Source organism: Ornithorhynchus anatinus, chromosome 11 (assembly GCF_004115215.2).
Source record: "Ornithorhynchus anatinus isolate Pmale09 chromosome 11, mOrnAna1.pri.v4, whole genome shotgun sequence".
Lineage (NCBI taxonomy): Eukaryota > Metazoa > Chordata > Mammalia > Monotremata > Ornithorhynchidae > Ornithorhynchus > Ornithorhynchus anatinus.
This window is the reverse complement of record NC_041738.1, coordinates 3878378-3895545: the sequence shown is the minus strand read 5'-3', so window position 1 is coordinate 3895545 and position 17168 is coordinate 3878378. Positions and strand designations below refer to the sequence as shown.

At 51.5% G+C, this 17168-nt stretch overlaps 1 protein-coding gene across 2 annotated transcripts in view; it reads left to right on the top strand.

The window, feature by feature from the left end:
- LRP6 (LDL receptor related protein 6) overlaps positions 1-17168 on the top strand; it is a 110437-nt gene that overhangs the window by 13802 nt on the left and 79467 nt on the right. The gene's annotated exons all lie outside the window — the stretch shown is intronic.

Sequence of the window (17168 nt, the reverse complement as noted above, 5' to 3'; positions counted from 1 at the left end):
GGAGATAAATGTCACCAAGAAGGAAAGGGATCAAAACAATGCTGGCATGCGATTAAATAGTTTTAAAACACTCGCGGTCTTTTTTTATTTTCTCCCCTCAGTTCCTGTTGGGGATTTGGTGGAGTGATAGCAGTTATCAGTCCGGGAAATGGACATTTCTCTCTTCCCTTGAATATTTCTTTCAAGAACAGGTTTAGCCAGCCCACAGTGGATGCTAGTTTGATGTTGATGATGGCCCAGTAAAGATATAAGCTGATGTTTATCGGTTCGTTCGTTTGTTCGTTCATTCTTCGGATCGATTGAGTGCCCAATTTATACAGAGTTTTGAGTGCTGTGAGACCTTTGAAAGTAAAAAAACGAAACAAAAAAGGATGTTTTTACCCTCCAGGATCTTAGAACCTACCGGGAGAGACAGTTTAACGTACATAAAATGTACAAGAAGATCTAATCTTGGCTACCTATATCTAAGTGGTGGAGCGTAAAAGAAAAAGAAACATTATTTCTCGAGCTGAGGGTAGATGGGAAAATTGGTCAGGAGGACGATCGGAGGATGGGGAGTTTGGATTTAATCCCTGAGGCAACTGGGAGTGACACAATTAGATGGAGAGTTTAAGATGATTCTTGCTGTCCTGAGCCTGAAATAGGGAGAGGCTGGAACCCTGGCAAGGAGGCTGGTGATGTAATAGACCAAGCGTGAGGCAGCCGGGGCCCGGGCGAGGTCAGAGGCGGAGGGAACAGAGAGGTAGGGATCCGGTAGAGTTTCCTGTGGATCTGGGAGAGATTACCGAGGAAGAACGGGCAGGACCTGGCAGTGGATCAGATGTGCGGGAAAGTCGAGTCGGAGCCGACCGAGGGTATCAGGGTGGGGGACGGAGAGTTTTGTGATCTTTGGGCAGAATTCTGGAAAGTTGGAGGTGAGGGTTTGGGAAGGAAGTTGATCTCAGTTTTTACACGTTTAGCTGGAGGGGATGACACCGAAGAGGCGATTAGATTGGAGAGGATGTGAGAAGTCCGGGCTGAAAAATGTCCCATCCCAGCCACCCTTCCACAAGATGTAGGTCAGGTCCCTTCCACGGCCTTCATCCGGCTGGTGTCGGCTCAAAGGATGGGGGTTGGTGAGGGGGAGAAGCCACATCTGCTTCTGAGCTGGCTTAGCTTCACTCCCCAAGGGAGGCCTACCTAAGCCCCAAGTCGGGCCGCCTTCATTTTTTTCCTCTCTGAGGACCTGGTCCCGTTTAGGGCCTCCGTGCAGAAAATGAAGATAAATCCCCTCCTTGCTCACCGCTCCCAGGTGAGCATTGGGGTGGGGAAAGGATCCCCCAGAATAGAGGAGTCAGTTGGTGGTAATTATTAAGGGAGTCCAGAACATTGCACTAAACGCTCCGGAGAGTCGGTAGGTACTTCCCTGGCCATAAGGACCGTAGTCCCTGATTCCTCACGAGAGAAGGAATTCCCCATGCCTTCCGATAAGCAGTGCTACCAGGTAGGTTTCTCATCTCCCTGGCTCCCTGTTAACTAGAATGGGAATAGAATGGGAGGATCTGAACCTCAGAGACCCTCCTGTGGTTCAAGTTTTGGTTTGTGCTGTAATTTTGGGGGAGAACTTGGAGAACAAGTGAGTACGCTTGTCTATTAGAAACGCTCCTGAGTTTGAGGTCATCATTCATGTCCATTTTTTCAAATTAAAGGAATTGCTTGTTTAGCCAAGCTATATTCTATTCAAAATAAATGCATTTTTTCACTGGGAGTCAGAGGACATGGGTTCTAATCCCGGATCCACCACTTGTCTGCTGTGTGACCTTGGGCCGCTTAACTTCTCTTGAGCCTCAGTTACCTCATCTGCAAAATGGGGATTAAAACTGAGACAACCTGATTACTTTGTATCTACCCCAGCGCTTAGAACAGTGCATGGAACATAACGTTTAGCAAATACCGTAATTATTATTCAAAGCTGCACATAGTAAGGCAATATCTTTTATGTTTTTGGTCCAGGTATACGTAATCGGAATTAATTTCCTCAGCCAATCAGTGGTATTTATTGAGGGCTTACTGTGTGCAGAACCGTAGCACGGGCCTGGGAGTCAGAAGGATCTGGGTTCTAATCCCAGCTCCGTCACTTGTCTACTGGTTGACCTTGGGCAAGTCTCTTAACTGCTTTGTGCCTTAAAATGGGGATTAAGACTGTGAGCCCCATGTGGGACAGGGACACTGTCCAACCTGAGTAGCTTGTATCTACCTCTGTGCTTGACACACAGTAAGTACTTAACAAATATCATTATTATTATTATTACTAAGCGCTTGGGAGAGTACAACGGAGTCGGTAGAAAGGCTCCCTCCCCTCAAGGAGATCACAGACTCAAGTCATCCTCACAGTCTTTGTCTTTTTTTTCACCTGTATTGGAGGATGGATCCCAGGGAATATCATACAGTTTTTGGGTTGCGCCCAGGCATTCCAGCTGGCATAAACACCCCGGCCAACTTGGATTTTCCTGCCTGGATTGGCTCTGCGTGGACCGCTCCCCTCCTCTCCCACCCTCGCCCAATTAAATCAGTCCCTCGGCCGGCAAGTGCCGTCTCCGTTGCCGTTTTGCGAGACGATAATTCCCAAGTCACTGGCATCAGAAAGTGACTATTTCCCTGCCGGCAGTTTCTGTCTCCGTTGCCGTTCTGCGAGACGATAATTCCCAAGTCACTGGCAGCAGAAAGTGAATATTTCCCTTGTACTGTGCGGTTGAGAGAGAAATCCTGATCTGGTATGTAGATTACTTTGAAAACCTCTGTTGCAGGTGAGTAAGCTGTATTTACAGATGAGCAACCTGTGTTTTTCCCAGGTAATTTGCCTGACAGCCCTGGAAAAAGTGGGGAGCCTTTAGTAGCTAGGCATGACACCTTTCAAGGAAAGAAAATGCGGTGGAGGGTGTCCGATAGAACCTGGGCTGAAGCTAACAGAAGTTGATTTTATGGACCAAATTTCAAAGGGATTTTGAGGTGGAGCGGGGGGACGAAATTGATCTCGGGTTTGACCATTTGCATCCCTTCTTGGCTCTTTTGTCCCCTTCCTCCCTTCCTCTTTACTTTATTGTCACGTGTGGGCTTCATGAGTGACCGGCCAGTCGTACCTAGGGAGCGTCTACCGTATGTAAGGTTCTGTACGAAGATCTTGCGAGAGTACAGAAGAAGTAGGCGAGAAGCAAAAGAATCCTAGTGGATAGAGCCCAGGCATGGGAGTCAGAAGGACCTGGGTTCTAATCCCAGCTCCGCTATGGGAGTGCCACGGGACCTTGGACAAGTCACGTCACTTCTCTGTGCCTCAGTTACCTCATCTGTAAAATGGGAATTACGTGAGTCCATGTGGAACAGGAACGGTATCCAGCCTCATTAGCTTCAGGTAGGGAGGAAGAAGACCTAGGGGGAAGCATTCCAGTCGACGGTAAGATCCCGGAGCACAGGGATTCCTCCTTGCCTCTTTGCTGTCCGAAGCGTCCGTAGGGCTTTGCGCTCGAGAAGTCGTTGATGCCGACAGTTGCCGGAGAGATGGAAAGGAAGGCGATGAAATAATAGAGGATGAAAATCTCTCTACAAGAGTGTTACGGGGGGCCGGGTGTGCCCAGGTACGGAGGAGGTAATTGAGTGGGCGTGAGCTGGGGGAGAAGGAAAACGAATCCGGGTTGGCCTCCTGGAGGAGGTTAGCTTTCAGGAGTGAGCTTTGAAGTGGGGAAGAACAGGGATGTGGAGGATGGGAAGCGGGAGGGGGAAAAAGTGTGAGCTTCTCCTTAAGGCATCGAGCCTTTTCCTTCCGTTGATTGTTCCCAAGGTCCAGGACAGTGATCGGTGCGCGGTGAATGCGGTTGATGCAAGGAGGAGCAGAGAGGAGTAGCTGACACTCACTTTTCTAGTAAGGGGGCTTGCAGGTCATCCGGTTGTCCGGTTGCCAGTTATCCAGTGACCTAGTTGTCCGTCTGAACCAGCCTGGACTTTCTTCCAATAATAGCAATAATAACCGTGGTATCCTTTAAGCGCTTACTAAGTGCCGGGCCAAGTGCCGGGGTAGATACCAGCTGATCGGGTCGGACACTGTCCCTGTCCCGCGTCGGGCTCCCAATCTCCGTCCCCATTTTAGAGATGTAGTAACCGAGATACAGAGAATAATAATGCTGATACTGGTTCAGCGCTTACCATGCGCCAAGCACTGTTCTAAGCTCTGCAAGGTAATCAGGTGGTCCCACGTGGGGCTCCCAGTCTTAACCCCCATTTTACAGATGAGGTAACTGAGGCACAGAGAAGTGAAGCGACTTGCCCAAGGTCTACAGAGCAGACAAGAGGCGGAGGTGGAATTAGCACCCGGGCCCGTGCTCTCTCCATGCTGCCTCTCTGTTCTTTCTCAGTTCCGCTTCTGATTGTTTCTCAGCTGCCTTGGGGCAGAGCAGGTCTGGTCCTTCCTTGCCTCCCCCATGCCCAGCAGCCCCCCGCGCCTTCCCTGCCCTCGGCAGGTGGTCCCCAGCAGATGCCCCAGCACGTGTCCCAGCAGATGGTTGGGTGTGCTAGAAATTGTATTCCACAGGATTACATAAGCCCTAGCCATCCTTCCCCTTTCCTCGCCAGTCCACTCAGGGGTTTTTTCTGCCAGGCCAGCGCCATGCAGAGGGTCAGGTTTCCGCCCCTTTCCCTTCCCCTCTCTCTTCAGGAAGGGTGGTGGCTCCCAAGTCCTGGAACTCTAACCCAGACCTCTCGCCTCTTTCTCTCCGACTGGCTCCTGGCCACTCCACCCTGCATTCTCTTTGAAGGCTGGGCCACAACAAATCCTCAGCCGGGAAGAGACGCACGTGTGTATCACGGCCTCCTTCTATTGTTAGCCAAACACCTTAGCTTCCTTGCGATGGCCGTCTTCCTGCCTCCATTAACGATGCAGGAATGCATTTTGGAAATTCGACCCTTTGGGTCTGGGAACTCCCCTTTGGAATCAATCGTATTAAGCTCCTTGTGGACAGGGAATATTGTTGTACTCTCTCAAGCGCTTAGTACCGGGTTCTGCACACAGCAAGCACTCAATAAACACGATCGATTGATTTATTGAGCACTTATTGTGTGCAGAGCACCGTACTAACCTCTTGGGAGAGTACAATATAACAGAGTTGGTAGACATGTTCCCGGCCCACAACAAGCTCACAGTCTAGAGGGGGGGAGACGGACGTTAATATAAATAAATTACAGATATGTGCGTGAGGCTTCCTCTAATTATGGTGGCTTTTGTTAATGATGATGGTAGTGATCGGTGTATTTGTTAAGCCCTTGCTGGACCCTGATCTCTGTACCAAGTGCTGAGGGAAATTCAGGATAATCGGACACAGGCCCGGAGAATGACGCAAGTCACGAGCATTTTGAGGATTCTGTGTATTCACTCCTTAGTATTTTGGGGGCACCTACTGAACGTCGAACGCTGTATCAAGCGGTTGGGAAGGGTGTACCTTCGGTGAAAGCAGGAGGAAAAACACAGCTACAACTTGGAACCACAGAAGGATGGGACGAAATGAATACATAAATGTCTCAATGACCCGGATAAATGGCGAAGTTTTAAGGATGACCCGGGAGGGTGGTAATTCATTTGGAGGATGCTTCCTAAGGAATTCCATCTCCAGATGTGATCAGGTAGTGTCCTAAGGATTGAACCAGAAAGGTAACTAAAATGTTTTAGGGTAGCCGGATCTCCCGATACGTCATTAGCCGTAGGAGGAGTAATTGGAGTAATTCCTCTAAGCTGTCAGCGCTTTGTGGGCAGGGAACATGTCTACCAAATCTGGTATATCGTACTCTCCCAAGCGCTTAGTACAGTGTTCTGCACCCAGGAAGCGCTCAATAAATACAACTGATGGATAGATTGACAAATAATAATTGTGGTATTTGTTAAGGGCTTACTGTGTGTCAGGCTCTGTTGGAAGCACTAGAGTAGATACAAGGTAATCATCAGTAATCCCGATCCATGTCCCACAAGGGGCTCCCAGGCTTAATCTCCGTTTTACGGAAGAGGTAACCGAGGTACAGAGAAGCGAAGTCACTTGCCCACGGTCACCCAACGGACAAGGGTGGAGCGGGTCTAGAACCCAGGTCCTTCTGACTTCTAGGCCCCGCTTAGGTGCCCTGGGTTCTCCTGGCCTTTTCTCCCTGTCAGAGAGGTGGGAGGCTGCAATTACCGTTGGGAAAATTTTTAGTCTGGAGGTTTTGCAAAGAAGTGGATGACCGGAGACTTTCCCTTCTGGGTGTCAGGAGGCAGGTCAGGGGATGGTGGTTCCGCTGCTGGTTTTACTCTGGGCCCATTCATTCAGTAGTATTTATTGAGCGCTTACTAGGTGCAGAGCACTGTACTGAGTGCTTGGAATATACGATTTGGCAACGGATAGGGACAATCCCCGCCCAATGACGGGCTTACAGTCTAATGGGGGGAGACGGACAAAAACAAGACAACATAATCACGATAAAATAGAATCAAGGAGGGGATCACCGGGGCAGGCCTCTGTTCTAAGAAAAGTGTCCCGCTTAGGAAGTGGTTGGGGCCCGGTGCAGTTCTTCCCTAGCACCAAGAAGGAATCTCGTCCAGTTGAAGTGCCCTTGTACCCCAAAGTTTGGGGACGCATTCATTCATTCATTAGTATTTATCGAGCGCTTACTATGTGCAGAGCACTGTACTAAGCGCTCGGAATGAACAATCGGGCAACAGATAGAGACCGTCCCTGCCCAACGACGGGCTCACAGTCTAATCGGGGGAGACAGACGGACAGAAACGAGACAACATAATCACGAGAAATAGAATCAAGGGGATGGACACCTCATTAACAAAACAAATAGGGTAATACATGAAGCAGCCATTTGAAGCCCCAAGTTACACTGGCACTGGAGGGATTCCGGGGGTTCTGGGACAGGGCAATCCGAGCGGCAACCAGCCCCGGATGCCAGATTTTCCCTTGGGGAGTGGGTTTCCTTGTGGCCTGCATGCCCAGAGCTCACAGGAGTCCCCTCGTCTCTCTGCGGCTCTGATTTTTCCCAGGAGCGAGAGAGGTGAGCCAGATTGCGTGGGTAGATGGCCATGGGCTAGACCCTGTGACATGGTGGGGCTCTTATTACCCCAGAGGGCAGAATGAATGGGGATATTAGACTCCCCCCCCCCCCGGTATTTTTTTAAGCGATTACTATGAACCACGCTCTGTACCCAGCGCTGGGGAAGATCCAGGCGAATCGGGTTGGACACAGTCCATGTTCCACATGGGGCTCACTGTGTTAATTCCCTTTTTACAGATGAGGTAACCGAAGCCCGGAGAAGCGAAGGGACTTGCCCAAGGTGACTCAGCAGACAAGTGGCAGAGCAGGGATTTGAACCCAGGTTCTGCGGGTTTCCAGGCCCGTGCCCTCGCTCCACCGGGCCACGCTGCTTCTCATTCCTTCTGCTTCCTTTCGGCTGTAATTTGCTCAGAACGCCACAAAATGAAGGGTAGGGTGGATGGTAAGAGGCTTGGCCAGGGTAGTGGACGGGGGTGGAAAGATTCCTGACCAAAGGATTTGGGAAGGCATCCAAAGCCAGGGTCCCCCCTTTTTTTGAGGGGAGGTGCGGGGGGCGACGCGGAGAGTGTTTTCCCACCAAAAAGAGGATGTTTGTCATTCTCCCCTGCAACCAAGAGGTCTGTTCTGGGACACCCCCATTACCGGGAATAAATCCAAACCGGTTGGAACTTGGTCTCCCGTATAAGGCGGTGTGGCTTTGTGGCTTAGAGCACAGGCCTGGAAGTCGGGGGAACTGGGTTCTAATCTGGCCTCCGCCACTTGTCTGCTGTGCGACCTTGGGCAAGTCACTCCTCTGGGCCTCAGTTTCCTCATCTCTAAAGTGTGATTAAACCTTTGTTCTCCCTCCTACTTGGACTGTGAGCCTCATGGCCGTGTGACCGGGATTTGCGTGACTTGATTATCTTCTATCTACCCCAGTGCTTAATTCATTCCCTGAAATTGAAAGCCCGTAGCACATGCCACGCATTATTATTATTATTATTATTATTATTATTATTATTGTTGTTGTTGTCTCTGAACAGGTGTTTTGGGGGAGGGGCTATGTGACCTGGTCCCGCCCCCAACCTCTTCTGTCTCTTTGGGCACCTGCGGCCATAATAATAATAATAGTAATAATTGTGGGATTTGTTAAACACTGTGTGCCAAGCACTGAACTAAACCGTGGGGTAGATACAAGATCATCGGGTCAGACACAGTCCCTACCCCACATAGGGGCTCACAGTCTAAGTAGGGGAGAGAACAGGTATTGAATCCCCAATTCACAGATGAGGAAACTGAGGCCCAGAGAAGTTGTGACTTGTCAGGGTCACACAGCCCAACCCTTCTTCTAGCGATTTGTCCTCTAAGAGGGACCAGTGACACAAACTCTTGCGTTACCAGGTAAGTTACCAGAGAAGCAGCGTGGCCTAGTGGGCACGGCACAGGCCTGGGTGTCAGAAGGATCTGGGTTCTAATCCCCGCTCTGCCGCTGGTCTGCTGTGTGACCTTGGGGTAAGTGACTTCACTTCTCTGTGCCTCAGTGACCCCATCTGTAAAATGGAGAATCGAGATTGTGAGCCACACATGGGACAGGGACTGTGTCCAAGCCGATCTGCTTCTCTCCACCCCAGCACTTAGTACAGTGCCTGGCACATGGTAAGCGCTTAACAGATACCGTAATCGTGATCATTATCATCACGCATTACTGTGTGCAGAGCACTAAGCACTCGGGAGTGTAAAATATAACAGTAAACAGACATATTCCCTGCCCACAACGAGCTTACGGTCTAGAGGGGGAAACCGACATTTCAGATATGTCCATGAGCGTTGTGGGACTGAGAAGGGGGAGAGGATTTGTGGGTTCAATATATTTCACTCTTAAACAGGTGTTGGACTCCAGCTGCCCGAACCCGGGAGGGCGGCCTTGGGTGCTCTAGCCGCCCAGCAACCCGGGGCCAGCGGTTAGTATGGTGCTGGGCAGACGGTCAGCGTTCAACAAATAGCACTGATCGATGGGCGTTGGAGACCAAACCCCGGACTGGGTGAGGCATCGGTATAATGCCGGACCTCCCTCAGCCTCTCCGTCCCCGCGGAGAAGGGGAGATCTGCCCAATTGCGCGTTCCGCACCTTCCGACCTTTGAGCTCGGTAACCGGGAGCTCCCAGGAGAGATGGCCACGGGCGTCGAATCACAGTTTGTGCGGAACAACAGCGATAGGGCACACTAACCAACAGGCTGATGAACTTTCATTTCTCCGGCCCCAAATACACCCAGTATCCTAGGCCTTAGGTTTGCATCATAGTTTGTGGTTTTAGTGGAAAAGTAATTTGAAATAGATTTCATCACTTGTCAAATAGGGAAGATTATTTCCAGATTAACTCATGGGGGGAAAAGAAAAAGACGTTGTGTGCCTTCCAGAGAAAGTCCGTGAAAACTGCTCGGGAAAAATGCGTGCTTAACCACAGCTCCAAGAGCATCGGGTTATGAGATACAGACAAGCTGGCCGAGCCCTCCCGTAAACCCGATGTGGAAATAGCGCCGTGGAGTTAGTGGGGTGGTGTCTGAGCCCTGGGAACTAACCGACCAGCCCTCGGGGCCTCGAGGAGCAACGTGGCCTCGTGGAAAGAGCCCGGGCCTGGGAGCGTCGTGGGTTCTAATCCCGGCTCCTCCGCGTGTCTGCCCCGTGACATGGGGCGAGTCACCTCACTTCTCTGTGCCTCGGTTACCTCACCTGTAAAATGGGGATTGAGACTGGGGGCCCCACGTGTCCAACCCGAGTTGCTCGAATCCGCCCCGGCGCTTAGTAGAGTGCCTGGCGCCTAGTAAGCGTTTAAGGGATGCCGTTATTAATATTAGGGAGCCGGCATGGTAACGGGGGGGATAGGAATGGGTGATTTCGGTGGGGCCGACGGTCCGCTCCCTGAATTTTCCAAACGTTCTGCAAGCGAAGCTTCGGTGGATGACCGTGGCGGCGGGCGGCTGGGGACGGAGCTCAGACCCCGCTTCGAGCCCTCTGGGACCTTCCCCACCGGGGTCGGGAGCACTGGGCCGCAGCGGGCAGAGGGACTGGTGGGCATCCATCGGAAGCTGACCGAGCCGGGGACCACGGGGGAAGAAACTCCACAGTCACTTCCCCCATCCGATGGGCTTCCCGGGCCCGACGGCCGGATCGAGCGTCGGGACCATGTTTGCTCACCCCTGGAAAGTCGTGGGGTGAAAGGGATGAGGCGGGGGTGGAGGGACGGGAGGGTGGACGTGGGCCTTGCAGTTCCCACCGTGGACACGGGACCGTCATTCTTGCCTTGTGACCGAGGCGGCGTGGCTTACCGGAAAGAGCCCGCACCTCAGAATCCAAATGGTTTCGGTGCCGCCGTCGGAGACCGAATACCGGTCTCATTGGTCCGACCTAATGGGGCTGAGGTTCTTGTGTGGAGAATCGACTCCTCATCTGCCCATGTGCTTCTTGACCTTCCCCAGCAGAAGGGAGATAGAGGACAGGAGAGCAGCCCAAAATAATACGTGATGATCTTGGGGTCGGGGAGGGAGATGAGGATTCTCTGCACCTCCACCAATCAGTCAGTCAGTCCCCGATTAGACCGTAAGCCCGTCGATGGGCAGGGATTGTCACTATCTGTTGCCGCATTGTACATTCCAAGCGCTTAGCACAGTGCTCTGCACATAGCGCTCAGTAAATACTATTGAATGAATGAATCAGTCTTCTGGAAACATTATCCAACCTTGGCTTCCCAGACCCTATTCTCTCCTGGTTCTTTTCCTATTTTTCTGACCGCTCATTCGCGGTCGCTTTCACAGGCTCCTCTTCTGCCTTCCACTCCCACACTATTTGGGGGGCGGGTCCCTCAAAATGCAGTTCTGGGTCCCCTTCTATTCTCCACCTACACCCACTCACTTGGAGAACTCACCTGCTCGCGTGGCTTCAACTTCCACCTCTGTGTGGGTGATTCCCAGCTCTGCATCTCCAGCCCCGATCTCTCCCCGTCTCTACCTTCCCGCATCTCCTCCTGCCTTCAAGACATCTCTACTTGGACGTCCTGCCGTCACCTCAAACTTAATATGTCACAAACAGAACTCCTTATCCTCCCCGTTGACTTTCCCGTCCCTAAAGACGGCACCACCATCCTTCCCGACACACACACCCATAACCGTGTCATTATCCTTGACTCCTCTCTCTCATTCAACTCACATATTCAATCTATCACAAAATCCTGTCGGTTCAAACTTCGCGACCTTGCTAATATCCGCCCTTTTCCTCTCCATCCAAAGGGCCACTTTGTTAATCCAAGCATTTATCCTCTCCCGCCTGGATTACCACCTCGGCCTCCTTGCCGACCTCCCCGTCTCCTGTCTCGCCCCACTCCAGTCCATCCTTCACTCTGCTGCCCGGATCATTTTTCTGCAAAAACGTTTCCCCTGGCCTAGCCTAGTCACTTAAGTTCCCTGGGCCTCAGTTACTTCATCTGTGAAATGGGGATTAAGACCGTGAGCCCTATGTGGGACAGGGACTGTGTCCAGCCCAATTACTTGCATCTACCCCAGCACTTAGTACATAGTAAAGTCTTAACAAATCCCACAGTTATTAATTATTGTTTTGGGGCCAAGCAGCTCACGCAGGCACCCACGCCGTCTAATTAATGTCTTCTCCCGCCCCCCCCCCCCCCAGACTGTGAGCTAGTCGTGGGCCGGAATGTGCCTGTCGTTATATTGTACTCTCCCGAGCGCTTAGTACAGTGCCTTGCACTCAGTAAGTGCTCAATAAATACGATGGAATGAATGCATTGGCTTCAAACCAAGAGCCGGCTTGGAGAGCAGTGAGTGGAGGCAGAGGGCGTCTTTTCCTAAACTGCCCCGCTCTCGGGCTTCTTAGAGGGGTTTCCTCACCTGGCCCCGCACCCGTAACCCCAGGGCCTGGGGAGAAGGAGAGACTACGGGCCGGTGCCCTCCTGCCCCCTGCCTTTCCTTGGAGCTAATTAAGGGGCTCAGGTGAACCAGGCAGCCTCAGTTTCTCTTCCAGGCGTCTGGTTTAGCTAGGTATTACTGCTTTTGTAGAGGTTTTGGGGAGCAGGAGGTGACGTAGTGGTTTCCCGTGGCCTGCCTGGGGGTTCAACTTTGATCCTGTAGTCATCGTCTTAAAGCAGCCCAATTAGAGCCCATCTAGAAAATCAGAAGCCGGTTCGTCGGTAAATGTCCGAAGGCCTAGGTGCGAGTCCTCGGGTGAACCACTGCACCCCGTCTGCCATTAGCCCAGGAGGTGGCATTGTACGGTGCTTGCCCTCGGTGCCTGGTGCGTCCGTGGTTGGGTTTGGCCAATGTGGCCGCCTCAGCCACGTTGAGAAGTAGCGTGGCTCAGTGGAAAGAGCCCGGGCTTGGGCGTCGGAGGTCATGGGTTCTAACCCCGGCTCTGCCGCTTGTCAGCTGGGTGACTTTGGGCAAGTCACTTCACTTCTCTGGGCCTCAGTTGCCTCCCCTGTAAAATGGGGATGAAGACCGTGAACCCCATGTGAGACAACCTGATCACTTTGTATCCCCCCGCAGGGCTTAGAACAGTGCTTTGCACATAGTAAGCGCTTAACAAATGCCATCGTCATTATTATTATTATTATTGTTCAGCCGAGTGGCGCAGTTTGCCCCTCAGCCGCAGCGATAAAACCACCACCCGAAACCACCGTGGCGCACCCCGTGTTTGCAGTGGCCGCTATGAAGTTCCGAGTGCCAAGACCCCCTCCATTTCTCCTCTCCCTCCCGGCCAATCCAGTGCACCTGTCCCTCCCCTTTGAGCCGTGAAGGGATTACCGACATTTGCCCAAGTTTCCTTCTGTCCTATGCCCAGTCGGTCTACCCAGTCAATCAGTATCTATTGAGTGCTCCTTAATTGCAGAACGCTGTAATAATAATAGTATATTTGTTAAGCGCCTATTATGTGCCACGCACCCTTCTAAACGCCGGGGTGGATACAAGCTAGCCAGGTTGGACACGGCCCGTGTACCCTGTGGGGCTCACAGTCTTAACCCCCATTTTATAGATGGGGTAACTTAGGCACGCGGAAGTGAAGTGACTTGCCCAGGGTCACCCGGCAGACAGGTGGGGGAGCCAGGATTAGAACCCACGTCCTCTGACTCCCAGGCCTGTGCTCTATCCACTAGGCCGTGCTGCTTCTCTAAGGTCATGTACTAAGCACACAGGCGGGTACAACAGAGTTGGTAGAGACGTTTGCCGCGTACAGCGAGCTTAGAGTCTAGAGTGTGAGACAGTCGTTAATAATAATAATAATAATAATGTTATTTGTTTAGAGCTTCCTATGTGCCAAGCACTGGGGTAGATACAAGGTAATCAGGTTGTCCCACGTGGGGCTCCCAGTCTTAATCTCCAGTTTACAGATGAGGTAACTGAGGCACGGAGACGTGAAGCAACTGGAGTATGAGACAGTCATTAATAGTAATAATAATGTTATTTGTTTAGCGCTTCCTATGTGCCAAGCACTGGGGTAGATACAAGGTAATCTGGTTGTCCCAGGTGGGGCTCCCAGTCTAAATCTCCATTTTACAGATGAGGTAACTGAGGCACAGAGAAGTGAAGCGACTTGCCCAAAGCCACACAGTTGACAAGTGGCAAACTACTTCCACCACTAGAAAGACCAGGGATGAGGAGCACGTCACCCGTCATAGCAGGACTGAATAAATACCTTGACCGGGGTGAGTAGGAGAGCGAACCTTCACGCTAAGAAAAGGCAAATGGAGGGAGAAAGTGTTGAGCCAATCATTCGTTCATTCAGGCTGATGTATTAAGCACTTACTGTGTGCGGAACACTGTACTAAGCGCTTGGGAAAGAACAGTGCAGCAATAAAGTGACATTCCCTGCCCACTACGAGCTCACAGTCTAGAGGGGAGAGCTCTTCATCCTCATCTTCATCAGCGAAGAGCTGTTAAGAACTCTAGGGTCTCCGCACAGACCGTTCCATCGCAGCCAGATCTGGGACTGGAAATCGACTGTTGGGGAGCTTTTCTGGGCATTAAAAATAAAGCCCCACAGCTGACAGTAGATAACTGAACAGGCGGGTCTTGGTCCGGTGATTTCCCCTGTGGAAAACCCATTTTTTCATAGGAACCACGGTATCAGTGGGGAATCGGCTCCCAAACCAAAGCCGGACGTCCCACTTTTCCACAGCTACCCAGGGTTCTGTACTCAACCCCGTTAGTGTGTTTGTAAGGTAAATTGAAATGATATTGATATAAAAACATATCTCTAACCCACATAAAGATGAAAAATTCTAAACGAAACAACAGCTCTGTGCGGGATGCATCGTCTCTACTTACGCACGAACCAAAAAGCGGAGAGAAAATTTAAGCCCTCGTTCGATTTACTGGCTTGTCGTCACCTTTCCTTGAGCCCATGGGTGGATCTGATGAGGTGAGGTGTCCAGGAGGTTGGGAGGTGATTTTGGAGGGTCTGCCTGAAGGGTTCTTGGAGTCTTTGCTCTCGTGAAGCGTCCAAGGAAGTTTGGCCAGAGGCTGTCCTCCTTGGAAATTTCTCTGTAGCAGCTGGACTAGTTGGATATGCCCCTAGAGACAGATGTACTACGCCATTCAGCGTGTGGGGGCACGTTCTTGAAACGGGGACCCGGAAGCCGATCTCCAGCTCCTCAGATTCGGTCCTCGCCCCCGATCGCGGCCTCCGTACTCTATCCCAGAGCCACCCCACCGTCCCAGGGCGCCCTCCCGTCCGTCCCCCATCCCTGGATACGAAAGGACCAGCCTGTCACTCCGTCCCCGTCCCCTCGTCTCTCTCACACACTTCCACACCCCGCAGCCACAGATCGCGGATTAGAACTCATGACCTTCTGACTCTCAGGCCCGTGCTCTGTCCGCTAGGCCTGGCTCTTTCTCTAGACTGTAAGCTCGTTGTGGGCAGGGAACGTGTCTGCCCACTCTGTTATATCGTACTCTGGAGAAGCAGCGGGGCCTAGCGGAAAGATCACGGCCCGGGAGTCCGAAATTCATGGGTTCTAATCCCGGCTCCGCCACTTGTCTGCTGGGTGACCTTGGGCAAGTCACTTCCCTTCTCTGGGCCTCCGTTACTCATCTGTGAAATGGGGATGGAGACTGCCAGCCCCACACGGGACAGGGACGGTGTCCAACTCGATTTGCTTTTATCCACCCCGGCCCTTAGTACAGCGCCAGGCACACAGTAAGCGCTTAACAGATACCATCATTTATTTTATTTCATCCTGCCGATCGCTCGGTACAGTACTGCGCGCACAGAAAATGACCAATAAATCCGACGAGTGATTGATTGATTTCGTGCAGAGTTCTCCGGGCGTTTTTCAAGCAGCAGGTAATGCGGCGTTTGTTGGTGGTCTCGTCTAATGAAAATAAAGTATCAAATGAGTCCTTCCCGGTCAGCGAAGCCGGTGGCAAGTATCGGTGTCGTCCCAGTGTTCACTCGTGGGAAAACGAAGAGTCAGAGGGCGGTTGCGTGGAGGAGCTGGGCCGAATCCAGTGTTTAGTTGGGCCAGGGAGAGCTCGTTGCTTGCCTCGATCACTAGCACAGCTTGGGCTAGAAGCAGAAATGATATATCTTTGGAACTCAGTTGGAAGATGGGAATGCGTGGAGGTCTGGTTCTTGTTTAAGCCCTCTCTGCATCTGTGAGATTTTTTCCCCTTTGAAGCTTGGCCACGAGCAAACAACCGCTAGTCATCCAAAACTGAAGTTCTGAAGTGAAAAATCTCATCGGAGATTGTGAAAGATTTGGGCCCCGTGCGGACGTACGGGCCTACCTCGTGTCACGGCAGGGGATGAAACCACAGATCGTTTGTTCTCTTGGGGGAGCCAGTGTCTCAGGTACCCCTCATCACCCTCAAAGATAGACTCGCCTTTCCCCAAAAAATCTCCCGTGAGTTTGCGCGTGTGGACTCGGGGCTGAAGGGGAAAGAACACAGTTGAGTTTCTTGCATGGTTCTGGGGCTGTTTGGTTCCCCGTGTACCGGGAGAAAGCGTCATCGGCAGAGGTATTTATTGAGTGCTTACTCTGTGCAGAGCGCTGTACCAAAGGCCTGTTGACTAGAAACTGGAAAAGTGGGATGTTAAGCACCTGTCTGTCAAGAGGTCCAGAGCAGTATCTGCCTCGAACCTGGGCCACCAAGCCCCTCAGGGTTGCGGCCAACGTGGGCGATCGGCGGTCTCTGTTGGGAGCACTTGAGCACTTAGCACGGGCAGAGAGAGCACCGTAACAGAGCGTGGAAAAGCCCAGTGCAGCGGAGTCGATAGATGCGTCCCCTGCCCACAGGGAGCTGATAGTCTTAGAACAGTGCTTGGCACATAGTAAGCGCTTAAATGCCATCGTTATTATTTACAGTCTACATGATGGCAACACCTCTTCGGGGAAAGAAAGGGCGATTACGCTAGCGAAGGCGAAGAGAGCGGAGATTTGGCCGTTTGTCTCTACCCTAATCCTCCGCCACAAAATTACTCGTTCGACGTCTTGGGCTCTTTGGAGAAAGGTGGTATCGCCACGATAAGGACTCCAGGCTACGTACACATGCATCCCATGTGTGGGGTAATGAAAAGATGCTTCATTTTGGAAATGGTTGCTAAAGACTGAGTCTGTTTTCTCTCTTCAGGCTTCTTCCCTGTGCCAGAATAGTTGTCCGACCCTTCGAGTGCTCGTCTAGGAGTTTTTTGAAAAATGTACAGGGCTCTTCGTGAAATGCATTTTAATCTTTCCTCCAAGACGTCGTAAGAGTTCTCTTATTTCCCCCTTTGTGGATGGAGGCACTGTATTCTTCCTGAGGCGCAGCAGTTGAAGAAAGGTTTCGGTTTTGCATGGAATCAGTTATTTTTTGAGTTTGTTCCATTTGAACGTGTGGTGTATCTTCTTGTGGATTTTGGCTGGCTCCGGCAGATCATCTGGCCTTCTGATTTTTCCCATTAAAATACATTTTCTAACACCATTTGGGGATGGACACTCTCTTCCCCATCCTCAAAGCCATATTCAAATCACATCTCCTCCGTGAGAGTCCTTTCTCCCGTTCCCTCTCCCTTCTGCATGTTTACCCTCTTTTTTTTTTAATGGTATTTGTTCGGCACTCACTATGTGTCATACCCTTTTCTAAGGGCTGGGGGT